At 40.4% G+C, this 20,478-nt stretch overlaps 1 protein-coding gene across 6 annotated transcripts in view; it reads right to left on the bottom strand.

Annotated features, from left to right (window-relative positions):
- sh3pxd2b (SH3 and PX domains 2B) overlaps positions 1-20,478 on the bottom strand; it is a 318,737-nt gene that overhangs the window by 241,996 nt on the left and 56,263 nt on the right. The window contains exon 2 of one of the 6 annotated variants that reach the window (XM_072263729.1): positions 17,294-17,440. The exons of 4 other annotated variants lie outside the window; for them this stretch is intronic. The gene's annotated coding sequence lies outside the window, so the exon portion shown is untranslated. Of the gene's footprint in view, positions 1-3,273; positions 3,393-17,293; positions 17,441-20,478 lie in introns of all 6 variants that reach the window. One more of the 6 variants, XM_072263728.1, reaches the window with a different exon arrangement.

The following is a 20,478-nucleotide window of genomic DNA, read 5'->3' as shown; positions in this document are numbered from 1 at the left end:
GTGTGGTTTCACAGTGCATGCCACACACTAACCTGTCCCTCAATGCGTCTGATAGACCAGCTCCAAATTAACAATGTTCTGATAATTTGCGCAGTTCAGCACAATATTCAGAAATGCTTTAATTTTTGCTCTGATTCCGTTTATGGAATTTAAATCTTTCAGCAATGACCAGCAGTTTGGGGTTTAAATGCTGTTGGAGAGTGTCTACTATTTGCTTGAACGTTTTGTCAGCTGGCTTTCCAGGGGTTAACAAGCTTCGTAGCAGGCCATACATATGTTTTTGCGCCCATTACACTAAGTAAGGTGCTGGCCTTCTTTTCTTCATTAACATCGTTAGCATCACATTATAACTCTATTCTTTCAATATAAGTTGTCTAGTCTTCAATGACACTATCCAATGCTGTAATGGTTCCAATTAACGCCATCCTTGTTATGTTAATTTATCCTTGTTATGTCATTTAGCCTCGGTCCCTTGTGAATTTAGCCCTGGTCCCTTGTTTTCTTTTTGACTCACGTTACCTGTTTTTTGCTAGCGTCACAAGCGTACTCTGGCTAGATGCGTGTGTCGCTCCTTTTTTTAAATCTCCCTTCTGGGGCAGGCAAACCCTCAGCCCCTGGGGTCAGCACTGGCTGTGGTCTCTTGGTCTCCTTTCGGACTCGTGGCCTCACTCTGCCGCGGCATCTCCCACTTCTTGGCTCGTACCTACGCTCTTCTTCCGAATGCCATTATCAAATAAACACAGTGTTCTGATACGATGTAGGTTCATTAACCTCGTCACCAATTTGTTGTGTATGTGGCCGATTTACACAATCATTAATAAAAACACTGGAGACGAGAGCTAAATCAACAGAGTCCTTTACTAACTAAAACCGAACTGAACACTACATACAGATCCATACATGCCTAATAGCGCATGCTCAATACGATGTATTAGGACAACATAAAGTAGTCCTATATTATACAGTAGGTCAGTGGTAGGGTTGCCAATTGAGCCGGGACATCCCGTATATTGGGCTAAATTGATTTGTCCCATACAGGACCGCCCTTGTCCCATATTTCCCCCACTACGGTAGAGCGTTCCTATGAAAGATTTTGTAAGCCGAAACGGCGTAAAGTGAAGAAGCAATTACCATTAATTTATAGACAATAGACAATAGGTGCAGGAGTAGGCCATTCGGCCCTTCGAGCCAGCAGCACCATTCACTATGATCATGTCTGATCATCCACAATCAGTATCCAGTTCCTGCCTTATCCCCATAACCTTTGATTCCGCTATCTTTAAGAGCTCTATCCATCTCTTTCTTGAAAGCATCCACAGACTTGGCCTCCACAGCCTTCTGGGGCAGAGCATTCCATACATCCACCACTCTCTGGGTGAAAAAAAGTTTTTCCTCAACTCCGTTCTAAATGGCCTACCCTTATTCTTAAACTGTGGCCTCTGGTTCTGGACTCACCCATCAGCGGGAACATGCTTCCTGCCTCCAGCGTGTCCAATCCCTTAATAATCTTACATGTTTCAATCAGATCCCCTCTCATCCTTCTAAATTCCAGTGTATATAACTCCAGTCGCTCCAATCTTTCAACATATGACAGTCCCACCATCCCAGGAATTAACCTCATGAACCTACGCTGCACTCCCTCAATAGCAAGAATGTCCTTTCTCAAATTTGGAGACCAAGACTGCACACAGTACTCCAGGTGTGGTCTCACCAGGGCCCTGTACAGCTGCAGAAGGACCTCTTTGCTCCTATAGTCAATTCCCCTTGTTACGAAGGCCAGCATGCCATTAGCGTCCACGATTTCAAAAGCCACCTCCTTAAGTACCCTGGGATGCAGACCATCAGGTCCCGGGGACTTATCAGCCTTCAGACCCAATAGTCTACCCAACACCATTTCTTGTCTAATATAAATTTCCTTCAGTTCATCCATTACCCTAGGTCCTTTGGCCACTATTATATCTGGGAGATTGTTTGTATCTTCCCTCGTGAAGACAGATCCAAAGTACCTGTTCAACTCATCTGCCATTTCCTTGTTCCCCATAATAAATTCACCCTTTTCTGTCTTTGGGGGCCCAATTTTGGTCTTAACTATTTTTTTTCCTTTTCACATACCTAAAGAAGTTTTTACTATCCTCCTTTATATTCTTGGCTAGTTTACCTTCATACCTCATTTTTTCTCCGCGTATTACCTTTTTAGTTATCTTCTGTTGCTCTTTAAAAGTTTTCCAATCCTCCGGCTTCCCATTCATCTTTGCTATATTATACTTCTTCTCTTTTATCTTTATACTGTTCTTTACTTCCCTTGTCAACCACAGTCTCCCCTTACTCCCCTTAGGATCTTTCTTCCTCTTTGGAATGAACCGATTGTGTCGCCTCTGACCTGGGCCGACATTTACGTGCCGGGCAGCACCTAATTAATTAGCTTGTTTATTTCAACTTTTTTCTTAAAGATGTGCTGGGTGTGTTCTGGCTACCGCTGCACCCCTGCATACTTCACGGCAATGTGTCGGTTCGCGGCCCGGAGGTTGGGGCCCACTGCAATAGGTTATATGGTACAATTCTATTTTCTTAGTCATTATGATATAGATCTCCACTGTAGGCAAAACTGATTTTACTCTTCAACTGAAGGCAGAATATTGCTATATGCCACAATGATCACATTTATTGAATTTATTTGAATGTTCAGTGTTGACATCCTGTTCTATAATTGATTCAGTTGTTCAGCAACATGAATCCCTAGGAACCCCAAGAGGCCCCAACAAATGAATGCAAAAAGTAGCAGAGTTTTCTGATTCTTGTTAGGATTGTGTAGATTACCAAATGTTCTTTTTCCATCTTAAAATGATCAGGGCTGTTGCAGCTTCCATGCCTGAGCTCTTCCTCAGTGGCTGCTGATGGAAGCTGAACAGTGAGTCATTCTCAAGAGCCCAATGAAAAGACAATAGCGAGAAGGGAGGTACAGTATGTTGTTTTTTTTTAATTCATTACAAGTGATGCCAAAGTTTGTGCAAATCTAATCACTCATGCACCAGAAATTATATTTCATTGGATTATGAAAAATCAAATCAGCATTCATTGAAAGGTTCACAATGATGTCAACTATATGCAAATTAAATTCTTGTACTTTCACAGGAAGGATTTGCTTATTTCAAATTGTGTGCACATGGTGAAAATCTCAATGAATGTATTTCATTTCTTTGGACACAGTACATACAGTGTATCAGCACTTGCATCTATTAAGTGGATATTTTGAAGTTCAAGTTCAATACATACATACAGTTGGCCCTCCTTATCTGCAAGTTCTGCATGCGCGAATCGAGAAAACCCGGAAGTGCTCTTCCAGCACTTGTTGTTTGAGTATGTACAGACTTTTCTTTTCTTGTCATTATTCCCTAAACAATACAGTATAACAACTATTTTACACAGCATTTACATTGTATTAGGTATTATAAGTAATCTAGAGATGATTTAAAGTATACGGGAGGATGTACGTAGGTTATCGTGGATTGGGATCGGAAAAAAAACGGAAGTTCTCTTACTAAGTAAATCAGAACAGGTACATCTGATATTATTTAGCATCAGTTAGTCAAACGCTTGACTTAGTATATAGTATACATTTTACCTTTCTATGCATATAAAACACTTAAGAAACATATGTTTCAGTGCCGGGCTCGGGAACTGAAATTCCCAAGTTCGATCCAGTGACTGGCCGCTCCCAAGTGCGCTCTCCATCCGTGCCGGGTTGATGTGAAGGATCAAAAACCCAAAACCCCAAAACCCAATAATGTAACCACTGCGTTGCTTAGTAATAATTGTAGCTTTCATCGGGGCAGGGCCTTTCTCAATTTATCCTTTAAAGTTGATCCAATCATTGACCGACTGTAGCCTAATGCTTTTCCAATGACCAATGGCGTTTCACCTCTTTCCGATCACTTTATTATTTCCACCTTACTTAAATCGTAATTGTGATTATTTTTGTGAACGGAAACACTGCAGATTCAGAGCTCCGCCGCTGGGTCCTAATGTCCACCGCACTAAGACAGGTTAAATAAGGTCCGGGGTTCCGCTGGGTCCTAAGATCCACTGCATTTACACAGGTTGAATAGGGACTTGAGCATCCGCATTTTTTGGTATCCGCGAGGGGTCCCAGAACCAATCGCTCGCGGATAAGGAGGGCTGACTGTACGGGTGGCAAATGAAACAACATTCCTCTGAACTAAGGGGCACAACATAATGTATATAACTCACATACAAAACATTCCTACAAATAAATTAACAAATAATAAAATTTTCATCAATAACATTCACAATGCAAAGTCTAAGAGGAATTATGCCAAATCTAAGTGCTCACAGCACATTTTGTTACATAAATTAAAGCCGATGGCTACAATTTACGGCCATGAAAATCTGTCAAGTAAACAATTGTACAGGAACTGGTAAAATGATATACAGCCCATGGGGTGTAAGCAAATTAAGTACAATGACTTTGCATTTCACATTGGGAGACACAGCACACTACCATAAACAAAATGAAATTAATGGATGTCTTAAGACTTAGAGGTTACACAGATACAAATGATTCATGTAAAATGCCACAGTCTAAAGTGGATCAGTTAAATAATGAAAATTATCTGAGAAAACTTGAATGTCAAAAAAGGGACAAAGGAACCCTTGGACTTGTTCATCCCAGAATATTAAACAGAGAACCATTTTACTTTGAGCCAATATCCTGTAAGAAGCAAGCTGTATATTAAGCATTATAGCACATGATTACTGAGGTGAAAGTCAAGCCTTTTGCTTTGAAAAATATATCACATGCATCTGCTGTGAAAGGGGAGGCACTATTTATAAAATTTACTACAGTTCCTCACTCTAAAACACCCTAAAACCCTAACCCTGAAGCATCCATGGATTTATATTCTGTAGAAGCCTAACGGTAATAATCCAAGGACATATAACTAATGGTAAAGGATAAATTCATGAAAGCTGTTTAATGCGCCGTGCATCTGGAAAACTATTAATTATTTGGCTTACTAGAAGCTCATTTAATCATTATACATACAGACTCTTGGAAACTAAAGAATATGTAAAGGGCATATTTGCACACTTTGCAGTTCAAACCAATCAGAACCAAATCTGGTTTGCATACAATTCTACGTAAAAGATTATTTGCTGTTTTAATCATAAAATTCAAAATATTTGTTGTTTTAATCTTTAGTTTTTCCATTTCCAGGATGAGAGAGTTATCCTATAAGAATCGACTGAGCGGATGCTTTATATTCTTTGAAACTTTAGAAGACTTGAATGGTGATCTTTCTGAATACAACAACATAAAATATGCACCCCAGACCTTGCTTCTCTCTACCTCTCTCTGCCAGTTAATATTCTCTATCTTGATGTATTGTGTTTTGCCCCTTGACCCCAGAGGAACAATGTTTCATTTAGCTGTATACATGTGTATGGTTGAATTACTATAAACTTGAGTTTATTAATTTTGATTAAATTTTAATTGATTTTGATAGAAGATAAACCATTTAAAATATACTAATTGACAATTTTTATTGTTTTGGGGATGATAGAATATATTTGCACGTGACCTTTCTTTCTTCTACCACCTCCATATACAAATATAAAATTCATTTCATGTCACATCATAAGCCAATGCATCTCAGAGGAATAATTCTACATTTGTAAACAGGTAATTATAACAGTGTGTACCCCACGACCCACGCCTAAACATAATATCCATGTGGTCAAGTTGCACATGTAACTACTGATAGGAGACATTATTCAGTGTACAACTTGGTGTTTTCAGCCAAGCTCATCTGACAGCAGTTTTGTTCCCACTGCCAGAAATAATCTGTAATTCATACTTGTCATTAGCAATAATCTGTGTGTAGTCCAGTTCTCATGATACTTTATCAAAAGTACAGCTGCTCCGGAACCACTGATTTTTCTGTAAATCTGGGCTGAATTCTAATGCGGGTGCCAAGAGGCATCAACTCTGCAGTAGTGCACTATCCTTGATTTCTTTCCATCTTTAAGTAGGCTTATTTTCCAGTGACTTGAAGGCAAAGGAGACTCCTCAAGAAAAAAAAAGTTTGATTGTGCTTGTGAGGAAGCCAAGCTAAAAAAGGACTAGGAGCTATCAGATTATAAGATAAAGGAGTAGAAGTATACCATTTGTTCCATCAAGTGTTCTCCACCTTCAATCATGGTTGACATATTTTCCCTCTCAACCCCATTCTCCTGTCTTCTCCTTGTAAATGTTGACACCCTTACTAATCAAAAGCCAATCAGCCTCCACTTTAAATATACTCAATGGCTTGGGCTTCACAGACATCTGTGGCAATGAATTCCACAGATTCTCCACCCTCTTGCAAAAGAAATACTTCCTCTTCCTAGTTTAAAAGGGTGTCCTTCTATTCTGAAGCTGTGCCGTCTGGCCCTAAACTTTCCCACCAATGGGAACACCCTCTCCATGTCCACCCTATCCAGTAGGTAGGTTGAGATTTCCTCCTCATTCTTCTAAACTCCAGTGAGTACAGGCCCAAAGGCATCATATGCTTTCATCCCTGAAATCATTCTCATAAAACTTCCTCAGGTCCCTCTCCAATGCCAGCACATCTTTTTCTTAGATATGCGGCCCAAAACTGCTCACTACATAACAAGGTGTACGCCCATCAGCAGGCTGAGCAAGTCATTAGTTTTGTGCAGATGCATTCCAGGTACCTAGACATAGACAGACCACAAGACATAAGACATAGGGGTGGAATCCACCAGGTGAGTTTTCCAGAATAATATTGGTTTCCCGCACCTGGACAAAGCTACACAGTGTTAAGGGATGAAGGGTTGAATGTTGTGTTTATTTTTGTTTATTCTGTCGTGCAGGCCATGTATAACTTATGCTAATTTAAGTTTATGTAACTTATGTTTGTCACGTTTGTAATGTACTGTGCAGCTGCTGCCAAAAAAAAAATTTATATCTTGGTTATATATGAAAATAAACCTGAACTTAGCGGGGACAGACCTTCTTATGAGTAGCCACTGTGCAGCCGTGCTGCCGTGCAAAATGGGATGTGAGTTTGCCAGCTGCCAGCAATCCAGCACATCAGTCCACAGGGAAAAACATATTCAGTCTGCAACTTCTGGACTTTCAATGATTTGATTCACACATATGTGAATCAGCAAGTTCTGGCTTATCTCTTGATGGGTACATTGAAAAACGTGGAGAATTCAGTATGGATTTGGGTCCAAATGCAATAGACAATAGACAATAGGTGCAGGAGTAGGCCATTCAGCCCTTCGAGCCAGCACCGCCATTTACTGTGATCATGGCTGATCATCCACAATCAGTATCCAGTTCCTGCCTTATCCCCATAACCTTTGATTCCACTATCTTTAAGAGCTCTATCCAACTCTGTTGAAAGCATCCAGAGACTTGGCCTCCACAGCCTTCTGGGGCAGAGCATTCCATATATCTACCACTCTCTGGGTGAAAAAGTTTTTCCTCAATTCCGTTCTAAATGGCCTACCCCTTATTCTTAAACTGTTACCTCTGGTTCTGGACTCACCCATCAGCAGGAACATGCTTTCTGCCTCCAGCGTGTCCAATCCCTTAATAATCTTATACGTTTCAATAAGATCCCCTCTCAGCCTTCTAAATTCCAGAGTATACAAGCCCAGTCGCTCCAATCTTTCGACATATGACAGTCCCGCCATCCCGGGAATTAACCTTGTGAACCTACACTGCACTCACTCAATAGCAAGAATGTCCTTCCTCAAATTTGGAGACCAAAACTGCACACAGTACTCCAGGTGTGGCCTCACCAGGGCCCTGTAAAACTGCAGAAGGACCTCTTTGCTCTTATAGTCAATTCCCCTTGTTATGAAGGCCAGCATGCCATAAGCTTTCTTCACTGTCTGCTGTACTTGCATGCTTGCTTTCAGTGACTGATGTACAAGAACACCTAGATCTCATTGTGCTTCCCCTTTTCCTAATTTGACTCCATTTAGATAATAATCCGCCTTCCAGTTCTTACCACCAATGTCAAATGTAAGCAATGTCAATAATTCTGTACATTTTTGATGCTCAGCATGATAATAATCACTTCGTTTTACATTTACATGATTACATTCCAACCTTGGTCCAATGGCACTGCTTTAACTGTGAGCATTGAATACAAAAGTATTAATAGTGATATTTTTCAGTAGCTCTCTACCATCATTTTAAATAACCTACAGGATGTGGCCTAGTGTCAGTCTACACCAGTCTGGCATCTTCTACATAGATACTTAATATATCCAGCTACACCTACATTTAGTTGCAAAGCAATGTTTCTTAAAGAGCAACCTGTTCCAAGAAATAACTTTCCCTGAAAATTTTCATGACAGCATTACTTACTCTCTCAATACAACATGAATCTTCAAATCCTCCAAAGTTTCTTACTATCAATTCCAAGTTTAAATTTCATCCCAACATTAAGTTTTCTGATTCTCCCAAGTACTAATACGGTTTTCTATGATGTTTTCTTAGTTATCATCAGGGAATTCTCTATTCTATCATGAGATATTGTAACAAGCCAACAACAGCAGAAAAGCAGTTCACCAAAACTAGAAGATGCATTTTCACCAAGGTCAACCAAAATGCTTCTAACCCGCAATGAAGAACAAAGATAGATACACAAGATTTGGATTAAGATAACTCCTTTAACATTCTGAAGATAACAGCCATTTATTTGTCCATCAAATGCAAATGGTCTTTTTTACCAATAGGAGCACAAGGCATAATCTAAATATAGATTAGCAGGGCCTCTATTGGGTGCTCAACTATTATTTTGAATGTTCCTGTATTCCATTCTTCCACTGAAGTGAACTATAGATCCATCTCCTCCTAGGTTCAGTGGTAATTTGTGACTAAGAGATCAGTTCTTCCAGTGTATTGCTCAAGATGCATCCTGAACCAGGACAGCTGAACTAGGTAAGTAATTCATTTAGGCTCTAGCCAAACCTTGGGTTGAGCTTCAGAAAACAATTGCTGATTCTAGATCTATAAAATTTATTAATTTTTATTAACTTGCACAAATCTCCAACATTTATTAATATGGAGGGAAATAACTGAAATGACATAGACATGTTTAATACTTCCTAAAACATTTGAAGTATGCCTGTGGAAAACCACATTCATGGAGAGTCTTCCCCCAGCGCACCCTTCTAGTACACGGCAGTTCACTGTTCCAGTCATGGATGAGATAAAAGAGACTATAGATGCTGGAATTTGGAGCAAAAACAATCACAAACTGCTGTAGGAACTTATCAGATCAGACAGCATCTATGGAAGTCAAGTGATAGCCAACGTTGCGGTTGAGATCCTGCATCAGGGCTGATGCCTCTCAAATCACCGAGTTCTTCCAGCAGCTTGTGTTTTAGCTAGGGATGTGATAGACCTAATTCACGGTTCACTCCGTTGTTGATTGTGAGGTCTGGGATTAGGTGGCAGGCAAACGGCAAGGCCCAGGAACACCCAAAAAGATAAAAGAGCCGCAATCAGTGCCCCTGCAAATGGGGATGGTTCAGATAATCCCAATCACGGCAGTCAAGTATTTGCATTTTCCATAACATTGTGATTTGATCATCTCCCACTTTTTATATGATACTTTGGTACGTGTTGATAAATAAATGCAATGTACGAAATACAACTCCTTTCTTTTAAATTATTGTCGTCCAGAAGACATGAAATGGTTAAGGTTTCAGAAAACTCTCCAAATGATGAAAGCCATTCATTATGCTAGTCAGCTTGCATAAGTGACCCTAGAGTCAAACGAGATATGATACCCAGATAGTGCCAGTTTGGAGCACGGAAGTTTAACGCACAAAAATGTTGGCAGCTGTTAATGGGCATCTTACGGTGCTGTGAACAATGACCGTAGTTCCACAAGGAAAAGCAGTGTCTGAGATGGAGCCAGCTACAGTAACTGTATAGAGACTACTTCATGTTGTAAATGTACTGCTGCAATAATGCAAGGCTACTCCATAACAATAGATACAAGAGATTCTGCTGATGCTGGAAATTCTGAGTGCACATAGAAAATGCTGGAGGAACTCAGCAAGACAGGCAGCATCTGCAGAAGGCCTATCACCTGCTAACTTGTACCCACTACCCTTCTAATGCTGGCTTCTGTCCCCTTCCTTCACAGTCCTGATGAAGGGACTTAGCCCAATATATCAACTGTTTATTCCCATCCATAGATGCTGCCTGACTTGCTGTGTTCCTCCAGCATTTTACATGTTTTACTCAGCGACGTGTCTGCAAGTAACTTGATACTTGACAAAGATACAGAATTCAGAGCATACTGACCCTTCAGTTGCAATAAAAGCACCCCGAGATGTAGATTTGTAAATTTTCCAACAGGTTTTCCACAATTTAATAAAGCAGTTTTTTTTCATGAACACATGGTGTTGTCAGTGTGGCACACATTGATGTCATTTTCCAGGGCATGCAATTTATAACATCACTATTCACTATTTCTCTACCAATGAACCTCTCTGTAGTAAATCACCAAGAACTCTCCCAAAATAATGTTAGGGTAGGACATCTTGCACAATACATCTAACCCTTGCACAGTAAGTGTGAACACTATGTTATTTTCTATGGAAACATGTTAAATTAAATATGCAGTTTAAAAAAATCCTTCTTTATCAGACACCATTCAGTTTGCAAAACTCCAAGGTGCAAAGAAGTAGACGAGAGGCGAGGGTGTTTCTGTTTTAACGAAATTATACCTGTATGCTTATGTACTGACCAGTGACTTCCTACAGAATTATATGAGCGCACTGTGAGACGTTATTCACTCAATCAGCTTTATCCTTTCCTTTTTGCTTACAATAAAGGGCAATTTATATGCCAATTGGTTTCATGAATCAGTAAGAAGCAAAGAAGGCATCAGCAGAATACAAAGAGAAACACCCATCGTGTTTTGTTTCTACCTTAAATTTCCACGCCAACCACAATTTAACCAAGGAAAACTTACTGCATGGGAGAATGAGCTCACGAGAAGCAGAAGGGCAGTAATAAATCAGCGGAGATTTTTTGGAATGCTATATTTGGTTGTAGAGCTTTCTTCCAATTTACGTTGGCCTGGTTCCACAATGCTTAGAACTATCCCAGTTTTGATCATAGCTTCTGATTCAGAGGTGTTCAAGAACTACCCTGCTGGCTTACTGGGTTGTGATATTGTGTAGCACCAGAGTAGTCCCAGCCGTTGAGTTCAAATTCAGCCAAGATAGGAAAAATTGCCTTGGCGTAAGGAGGTAAGGGCAAGAATGGTGACATAAGTAATACATAAAAGAGTAGATTCCCAGTCTTTGATAGTGAGTCTTTGTGCCATGAATTGTAATAGGCTTGGATGGAACAAGCTTTCAAAACAATAAAAGTATTCATTTTTTTCCCTTACAGCCCTGTAATTTACAAAATTACCTTTGAATCTTATTAGTTTTTCAATCTCCACCCCTACAAACATCACCCACAACATCCCGGAATCCATTTACCTTTCAGGCAATGTATTTCAGAAGTCAACGGCTTGCTTCATGAAAAAAAAATTTCATGACGTCACTTCAGCTCTTTTGCCTGTTGTCATAATCAGTTTAATTCTGTTTTCTTTAACACCTCTTCAGACTGCCTTTTTAAACCAGCACTAAATCATTCTAATTATTGCAGATTTCCTTCAGTCATTCATGGGCCATTGAAAGCTGGTTAACACTTGTTTCAGCCAAATGGTTTCAGTGGAGGGTGTGCACATTCACCCTTACCAGTGCCAATGTCAGTGGTCATACATTAAATAAATCACAAGGAGCCTGTTTTTAATCATCCACATCTTTGTAATTATAGATTATGTGTGAGCATCACGCAGTAAACGGAGTGCAGTATTGGAAGTTATTTCCTCATTGCAGGAGTTCTGAAACATGTAATCAGACTAATACAGCACGTAGGAAGGAGATTGAAAGTCTGGCTGAGTGGTGCCACAACAACAACCTCTTACTCAATGCCAGCAATATCAAGGAGCTGATTATTGACTTCAGGAGAAGAAAACCGGAGGTCCATGAGCCAGTCCTCATCAGGGGTTCAGAGGTAGAGAGGGTCAGCAGCTTTGAATTCCTCAGTGTTATCATTTCAGAGGACCTGTCCTGGGCCCAGCATGTGCAGTAAGTACAATTATTAACACAGCAGCACCTCTAATTCCTTAGAAGTTTGACATCTAAACCTTTGACAAGCTTCCATAGATGTGTGCTACAGAGTATGTTTACTGGCTGCCTCACAGCTTGGTATGGAAATACCAAAGCCCTTGCATGGAAAATCCGACAAAAAGCAGTGGATAAGGCCCAGTCCATCATGGGTAAGGCTCTCCCCACTACTGAGCATATCTACACAGAATGCTGCGTAGAAAAGGAGCATCCGTCACCAAGGACACCCACCACCCGGGCCATGCTCTCTTCTCACTGCTGCCATCAGAACGGTGGTACACGAGCTTCACACCACCAGCTTCAGGAATAGTTATTGTCATCCATCACGTTCTTGAACCAGTGCAGGTACCTTCACCCAACCTCCCACAGCCCATAGACTCACTTTCAAGTACTCTTCAACTTATGTTCTCAAAATTTATTGCTTATTTATTATTATTATTTCTTTTTTTTGTTTTGTGTTTGCACATTTTGTTGTCTTTTGCACACTAGTTGTTTCCCCATCCTGTTGGGTGGTGCCTTTCATTGATTCTGTTATGTTTCTTGGACTTACAGTGTATGCCCACACGAAAACAAATCTCAGGATTATATATGGTGACATATATGCACTTTAACAATAAATTTAGCTTGGACGTTGAACAGAATTCCATTTGTTCTTCACAATCATTATGACTTAATGGAGTTGCTCATTTGAACAAACTCAGCAAAGGAAGCATTGTCTTCAATGAAATGCATTTTGTAGAGCAACAGAAGTGCAGGGTGATGATGCAATCACTTCTGTAACTCAGGTCTGAAATCTAGCTAAAGTGGTGGATTTAACTCTTTCTGTGCCTGCAGGACACAAAATTGGAAAGTGAATCTGAATATTTATTTAGCAATACAGCACGGAGTAGGTCTGTCCAACTCTTCGAGCTACATCGCCCCAGCAACCCCTGACAAACCCAATTAACCCCTAATCACGGGCCCATTAACAGTGACCAATTTACCTACTCAGTACGGATTTGGATTGTGTGAGGAAAGCAGAGGACCCGTGGAAAACACACATCCCACAGGGAGGATTACAGAGACTCCTTACAAAATGGCACAGGGATTGAACTGCAAATTACAGAGCACCCCAACCTATCTACATAGATCTCAGATTAGCCGAAATGAAAATCTCACCCAAGAAGAACAAAAATAACTTCAAACGTTCTATGACAGGTTTTCTCAACTGGGGTTCCGCAGAATCCTAGGGTTCCATGAAAGGTCGCTAGGGGTCCCGCTAGAGATCGTGACTGAAAAAAGTAAATATCATTTTTTGAACTTCACGCAATGTGTGATGCTAGCACTCACGGTAGTGGGCAGTGACTGAGCAGCCCCATTCGCAATCCCATTAGCGGTCTCTCAGCCCAGGATGGCAGTGCACAGTAGGACCATGCTTATTCTCAGTTTTTGACACGAGATAGGGGAGGCCAGTTATAATTGGTGAATGCTGTACTGTACCAAGGGGAGGATGGGAGGCTGATGAGGAACGTGAACTGTTTTTTCCAAGTATTGAATGGAATCACCCAACTTGGTCTGTGACGCCAGCCTCTCCCTCCCGAATTACCTTCCCCAGCTTCCCTTGACGTGCCTCCGGCTGAATTAAGGGAGCAAGCAAACTCTACTGGTGCAGTAGAAAATTGGACGGAAATTTTCATTCAAAAGGAAATGCAACTTAGCTGCTTTGCTATTGTTGAAAATGTTGCAGAAGGTGGATTATGCAGGTTAGAAGTGAATTGTATTGTGAAGTTTTCATATTTTTTGCAGTTTTCTCCTTTAGTTATTTAGTATGCCATTCTGTTTTACATGTTATTAACCCTTATTCCATTAGTCTATGGCAAACAACTTACAAATGTAGCAATGGCTCCATGAAAACAACCTAAAGAGAAATGATGGAGTGCTCCACTATTGGAGATGCTTACATGATAAATTGAAACATGCTGTGTATAGCTTTATCTAATTGTTCATGACACCAAAGATCATAAAGCAGCTGGCAAGTAACAGCGTGGAACAACACCAACCAATGCTAATAAAACATCATAGAATTTTTGTTGGCTTTTATTGTTCTCAAGCAATTTAGAAAGATTACAGTGGGGCGAGGTAAAGGGTGATTATTTTTGTTGTGAAGGGCTTGGTATATAATAGTACTTAAATGTAAATTCTTTCTAGGACCATAGCATGTTTGTCTGTGGAATCCTAGATGGCCAAAATGGAAAGGTAACACTGCCAAAAAAAATAAAACTCTGTATAATTTGAAAAGCAGTGAGTTTTCTTTCTAACCAAAATTCATCTATCAGCAATCATTAAAAACAGATTACTTGATCATCATCACAGAGCTATTTCACAGGCACTGTAATGCACACGTTGCCTGCTGCTTTTTCCATATAACATAGCAAAGGTGATTAATTTCCACTAAAAGAGCTGTGGGACATTGGAAGGTCACACAAATACTATGCAAGTGAAAACTTACACTTTCTACCTGGAATAAATTCTCAGCAATGCCATATTAATCTTCAAGTTTAAAAAATATTTAATTTGGAAAATACTGCAGTCCGAGTCCTTGATTTCAATTCATTAAATCAGATTGACTGTGAATATAGTTGGGAGTTTTAGCTTGCATTCCTAGAGGCTCTTGACAATGCAGCTGGTCTATGCACATGCAAGAATGCAATCTTTCACTTTCAGAGGCTCCTGACTGCAGATGTATTGACAGCTTCCCAGACGGAAATGTCTAGCTCTTTGGCAAGTGGATCCAGCAGTCAACCATGACCAATGGATTGTGAAAATATGTGCACAAGCAAATTTTCTTTTCCTGGTGCTGAAATGTGCATATTTCATTCAGCACTGCAAATATCAAGTAGGGTCTGTAACACCGTGTCTCATGAGATGACTGTGAAATAGGTAAAACACCATGATTCCTGCAGACAAGCTTGGGGAAATCATCAGAAGTCATTCTGCCTGATATTTCACATGCCCTGCAAATTTCAGAAGTGTCTTAGTAATAAAGATACACATTACATAAATATATAATTAGAAATATTCCTGCCAATGCTTCTTAACGACACTGAAGGCAAAGAATGGGTGCTCTGTATCACGAATACATATGAAAGGTGGACTTAAATTTCATCCACTGAGTAATATAATTAAACAGATCATGATGGGACAGGGTTTGAAATTTAGCCTGTGCTTAGTTCATTGTTTTCAGTCTAGACAACTAAGAATGGTTTACAATAACAAAAATGGCTAAATATACTCAGTCAGGCAGCATATCAGGCGAGAGATACAAGGTCAATATCTCTGGTCACACCATCACACCTCCGTAAAATGCTCGACTAGAATAATACACAAACAAATGTCAGGCTAATATCCGCAGCATTGAAGCTCGGGATGAACCCTATTAACTTCAATGGGAGGCCACATCTTCAAATGCCCACCACCAGACTTCCAAAACAGACTATATTGCGTTGTGTCATGGAAAGAAATTACCAAGCTGATGGAGAAAAATATTTAACAATGGGCTCAAAGCCTCTGTGACAACAATCTGACATTCCCACTGACTTATGAGAATTACCAGCCCACTCAGAATGAAGGATCATTTGAAATGGTATCAAGAAACTCATGTCTATTCATGATGAGCACACTGGTGCCCAGTGTAAAGAGTAGCACCTCCTGCAATCTGTGGAAGAGTGTGCAGTTCTCTCATTGGCCCTGTCAATCACCTTGAAACCCACAAAACTGAAGTGGAAGCATATCATCTTGAATCCTAAGGAAGTGCAAAAAATTGTATCAAAAAATTAACTCTGCTTATTATTTCCAACATTTTATGATTTTTCTTCAGTTCATTAGCACGAGAAGTCTTTTTGATTTGATAGTTACTACAAATGGCCTGTGATTTAGAGAAGGTGAACAGCCATCTCAGATCTGATCTTGTTTGTAGACATAACATCATGGAAGGGTACACTTGTGAAAGGTGGCTGAAAACTCATGTGGCCAATGAACCTCTGGAGAATCCTGCAACTGATCAGGCAAACTCCACTCACTGTCATGTGATGTAGGAGAACCTTTAGATCTTTTGAGCGGTCAAAGCCAAAGTTGAGTTCGTTAACATATTTAGGATCAAAATGTTCAGGAGGAGCAAAATGGACATTGAGGAAAGGCAGGAAGTGAAAGAATAGCAGAAGTAGGATTTTTCTGAATCAGCCCTGGACAGCTACTTTGCATCACAAAAAGTAAATGCAGACTTTAAAAATGTTGACAGTCCATAGCTTCACACCTACTTATGCATAAGCAACTGTTAACCACATCAAACTAATTGTAGATGAATTCTCATTTTTCAGTCAAAACTTATGCTATGTGGGCGTTCACAAGCATTTTATAAATATCAATGCTCCCACTACAATCTCTAACCATAACTACACAAAGCTGCTTGAAGAGAGCATGACTAGGGAACACACCAAACAAGCCTGCTAGCTTGGAATTTATCACCTGTTTACAATGCGGTTCAATAACTTAGATAAAAACAGTGTGATGTATTATATTTGCTGACAATCCAAGCCTAAGTGGTAAAACTATTGTCCATGAAACAATACATACAAGTTGAGTAAACAAGATAGCAATATGTGGCAATACTGGAGGTCATTGGTAGAGAAAACTGGAAAACAACTGTTAACACATATTAAAAATCTGAAATATCTAGAGATCTTGGAAGCACTGAAGCAAAAAAAAATGTTGAGTAAAGCAAGCATTTGGAAAGCAAAACTATGTTGCCATTACTGCTGCGGATTGTTCCAGTTGGGCAGAGAATAGTGTAGAACAAGCAGTTTGGCTATTTGTGCCTAATGAAGAAAATACTTGACTTGGTGGAATATAGATTTACCAGAATGATAAAACAGTTGACTTCTGAGAATCTGAGTAAAATAGCCTTTCTCACCAGAAGTAAAAATGGAAGATCAACATGTTGTGAAAATTAGAATTCTGTAGGAATTATTGAGGTCAAATGGAAACCAATAAAAATCTTACTGAATAGTAAGCAGACCTTAAAACCTATCTGTGGCCTTGGGCCTCATGGGTTCTTTGTTCTTTTGAAACTGCGAAACACCAATGGTCTTTTAGTTTCCAAGTAAATGTCTTCTTCTTTTGCATCCTGGCAGAACTCCAGTACAGTTGGTTATGTGCTGATGGTCTGCAAAGTCACAATTAGAGTGTGTCAAACCATACACAGTGATGTACCCATGCTACATCCACATCCTTGTTATTTACCCATGCATATTAACAGGATGTCTAAGATGGACTGAACATTGGCTCTGTTATGCACGTTTATGTAAGGTGATATTTTGATCTATGATTTACAATAAAATCCTTTGTGAAGAAATTTCAGTGAAGCATGATCTTATCTTCACAAGGTACATATACATGTAGTTTCTGTAGGAAAGGGTGGAAATCATGATTGATTCATTATTTTTCTGTGGTCAAGGGTGGGTGACAAAATTTATTTTAGGACATTCCAATTACCATATTCAGTTAGCTCGGCAAAAAAAAGGGCGATTAAATCGAGAATTTTCCTGGTCTATTCATCTTTGTTTCACTTGGAGAATGAATTTGCCCCCTACTAGTATTAGAGAACTAGAGTTGTAAAGATTGTACAATGAAACAATTCCTAGGACACTGATGACCTAAAGCACTAAATTATATATTTATAATACTTATTTACTTGATTATTGTAAACTAAAACTTTGACAATGCCAGATTTCTAGCCCATTTATGGTCACTAGGATTGCAAATCCTTTTTTGCAATTATTTACAAAACATCAACTACAATTACTATCCTCCACACAGAGTTTACTAATATTTAAAATCTGCCAGCGTAACATCTTGCATTTACCGGATAAAAACATCTAACTTGTATACACGGTCTAACCAGTAGATTAAGTTCCACCAGCTAAATAACAATGACAGGCAAGTGAAGGATTAGCATTCAACATAAGCAAATGCAATGTTTTAAAAATGAAACCAAAAGCAAAGTAATGCAGAAGCTGGAAATCTGACATTAAAAAAAAATGGTGGAACTACCCAGCAGATCAGATAGGAGAGAGGCATAGTGTTATTGCTTCGTGGCAATGATCTTCCATTTGTCTAGACAATTGATTATTGGCATAAGACATTAACCCCGTTTCTGTCTCCAAATATGCAGCCATATTGAATCCTTGAAAAGGAAATCATGGAGGTGTACTACCTCAGTCAATAAAGTTAGCTCAAACTAGACAAGGTTAATAGTTGGAACTACCAGATGGCTCACTGCCAGCAAGTATTGAACAAGCAGTTAATTATGAACAAATCCGAACAAGCTTCCAAAAGAATCAATAGATATCAATTCCCAAGAGTATAGCTACTATAACTAAAAAGGCTAATTACAGTTCATGTTTATGGAGGCTGGAACATCTAAATATCGACAGGTACACAATCAGCAATAGTTTATATAATCCAAAACCAATATCATTCTTTAGACTAATATTCTTTATAATAAATGAGGATCTGCAAATATTGGATTTTTTTCTCTTGCAGTTCCCTTACATGACCCATTCATTTCCAGAGAATTGCCCAACCAAAACTTACTACATATTTGTATGTATTATATATCCATAAAATAATGTCAAGCCCAACATATGTACTGTCCTTCTCCAAATCATCTTGAGGAAGTAATGAACTGCCATCCTGAAACACTGTAGTCTATGTGACGAAGATGCTTGTATTGTTCAGTGAGAAGGGACGTTTCAGGCTTTGTAACCAAGATAAATGATGGATGTGTTATATACAGTACCTGTGCCAGAAAGGTGACAGGTTTGTCATCCTCCCAATCTATCTACCTGCAACCTCAAGGACAGTGACGAAATGGTCGGAGGAGGCTTATGAGGCATTCCAGGGTTGCTTTGAGGTGACAGACTGGCAGGCACTCTGTGAGCCACATGGAGAGGATGTTGATGGGCTCACAGAGTGCATCACTGATTACATCAACTTCTGTGTGGACTGCAATGTTCCGACAAGAACTGTCCTTTGTTATTCAAATAACAAGCAATGGGTGACAAAGGACATTAAGGACATCCTGAACGCTAAAAAGAGGACATTTAGAGGTGGAAATAGGGGGGAGCTGAGGGCAATACAGAGGGACCTGAAAGCCAGGATCAGGGAGGCTAACGACAGGTACAGGAGGAAGCTTGAGTGGAAACTCCAGCAGAACAACATGAGGGAGGTCTGGAGTGGGATGAGGACCATCACTGGGTTCCGGCAAACTAGCAACAGAGGTGCTGAAGGTAGTGTGGACAGGGGCAACAAACTTAACCTGTTCTTTAACAGATTTGACATTGTGGCCCCTGCCCATCCCCCACATGAGTCATCTGTTGTCAGCCCCCAACCAACACATATTCCACTCTCCCCTTCTACCCCTCCTCACAGTCCCCCACCCTGCTCTCATGACTATACCCCCTCCCCACACGAAACCACCACGGTGGGTTTCACAGCTGAACAGGTGAGAAGACAGCTGAAACGTCTCAACCCAAGCAAGGCTGTAGGACCGGATGGTGTCAGTACCAGGGTGCTCAAAGCCTGTGCCCCTCAGCAATGTACAGTACTTCGCCATGTCTTCAACCTGAGCCTGAGGCTCCAGAGGGTTCCTGTGCTGTGGAAGACGTCCTGCCTCATCCCTGTGCCGAAGACGCCGCGCCCCAGCGGCCTCAATGACTACAGACCGGTGGCATTGACTTCCCACATCATGAAGACTCTGGAGAGACTTGTTCTGGAGCTGCTCCGGCCTATGGTCAGGCCACACTTAGATCCCCTCCAGTTCACCTACCAGCCCCGACTAGGAGTTGAGGATGCGATCGTCTACCTGCTGAACCGTGTCTACGCCCACCTGGACAAGCCAGTGAGCACTGTGAGGGTCATGTTTTTTGACTTCTCCAGTGCGTTCAACACCATCTGCCCTGCTCTGCTGGGGGAGAAGCTGACAGCGATGCAGGTGGATGCTTTCCTGGTGTCATGGATTCTTGATTACCTGACTGGCAGACCACAGTACGTGTGCTTGCAACAGTGTGTGTCCGACAGAGTGATCAGCAGCACTGGGGCTCCACAGGGGACTGTCTTGTCTCCCTTTCTCTTCACCATTTACACCTTGGACTTCAACTACTGAACAGAGTCTTGTCATCTTCAGAAGTTTTCTGATGACTC

Source organism: Mobula birostris, chromosome 7, assembly GCF_030028105.1.
Source record: "Mobula birostris isolate sMobBir1 chromosome 7, sMobBir1.hap1, whole genome shotgun sequence".
Taxonomy (NCBI): Eukaryota; Metazoa; Chordata; class Chondrichthyes; order Myliobatiformes; family Myliobatidae; genus Mobula; species Mobula birostris.
This window is presented reverse-complemented; position numbering and strand designations above follow the sequence as displayed.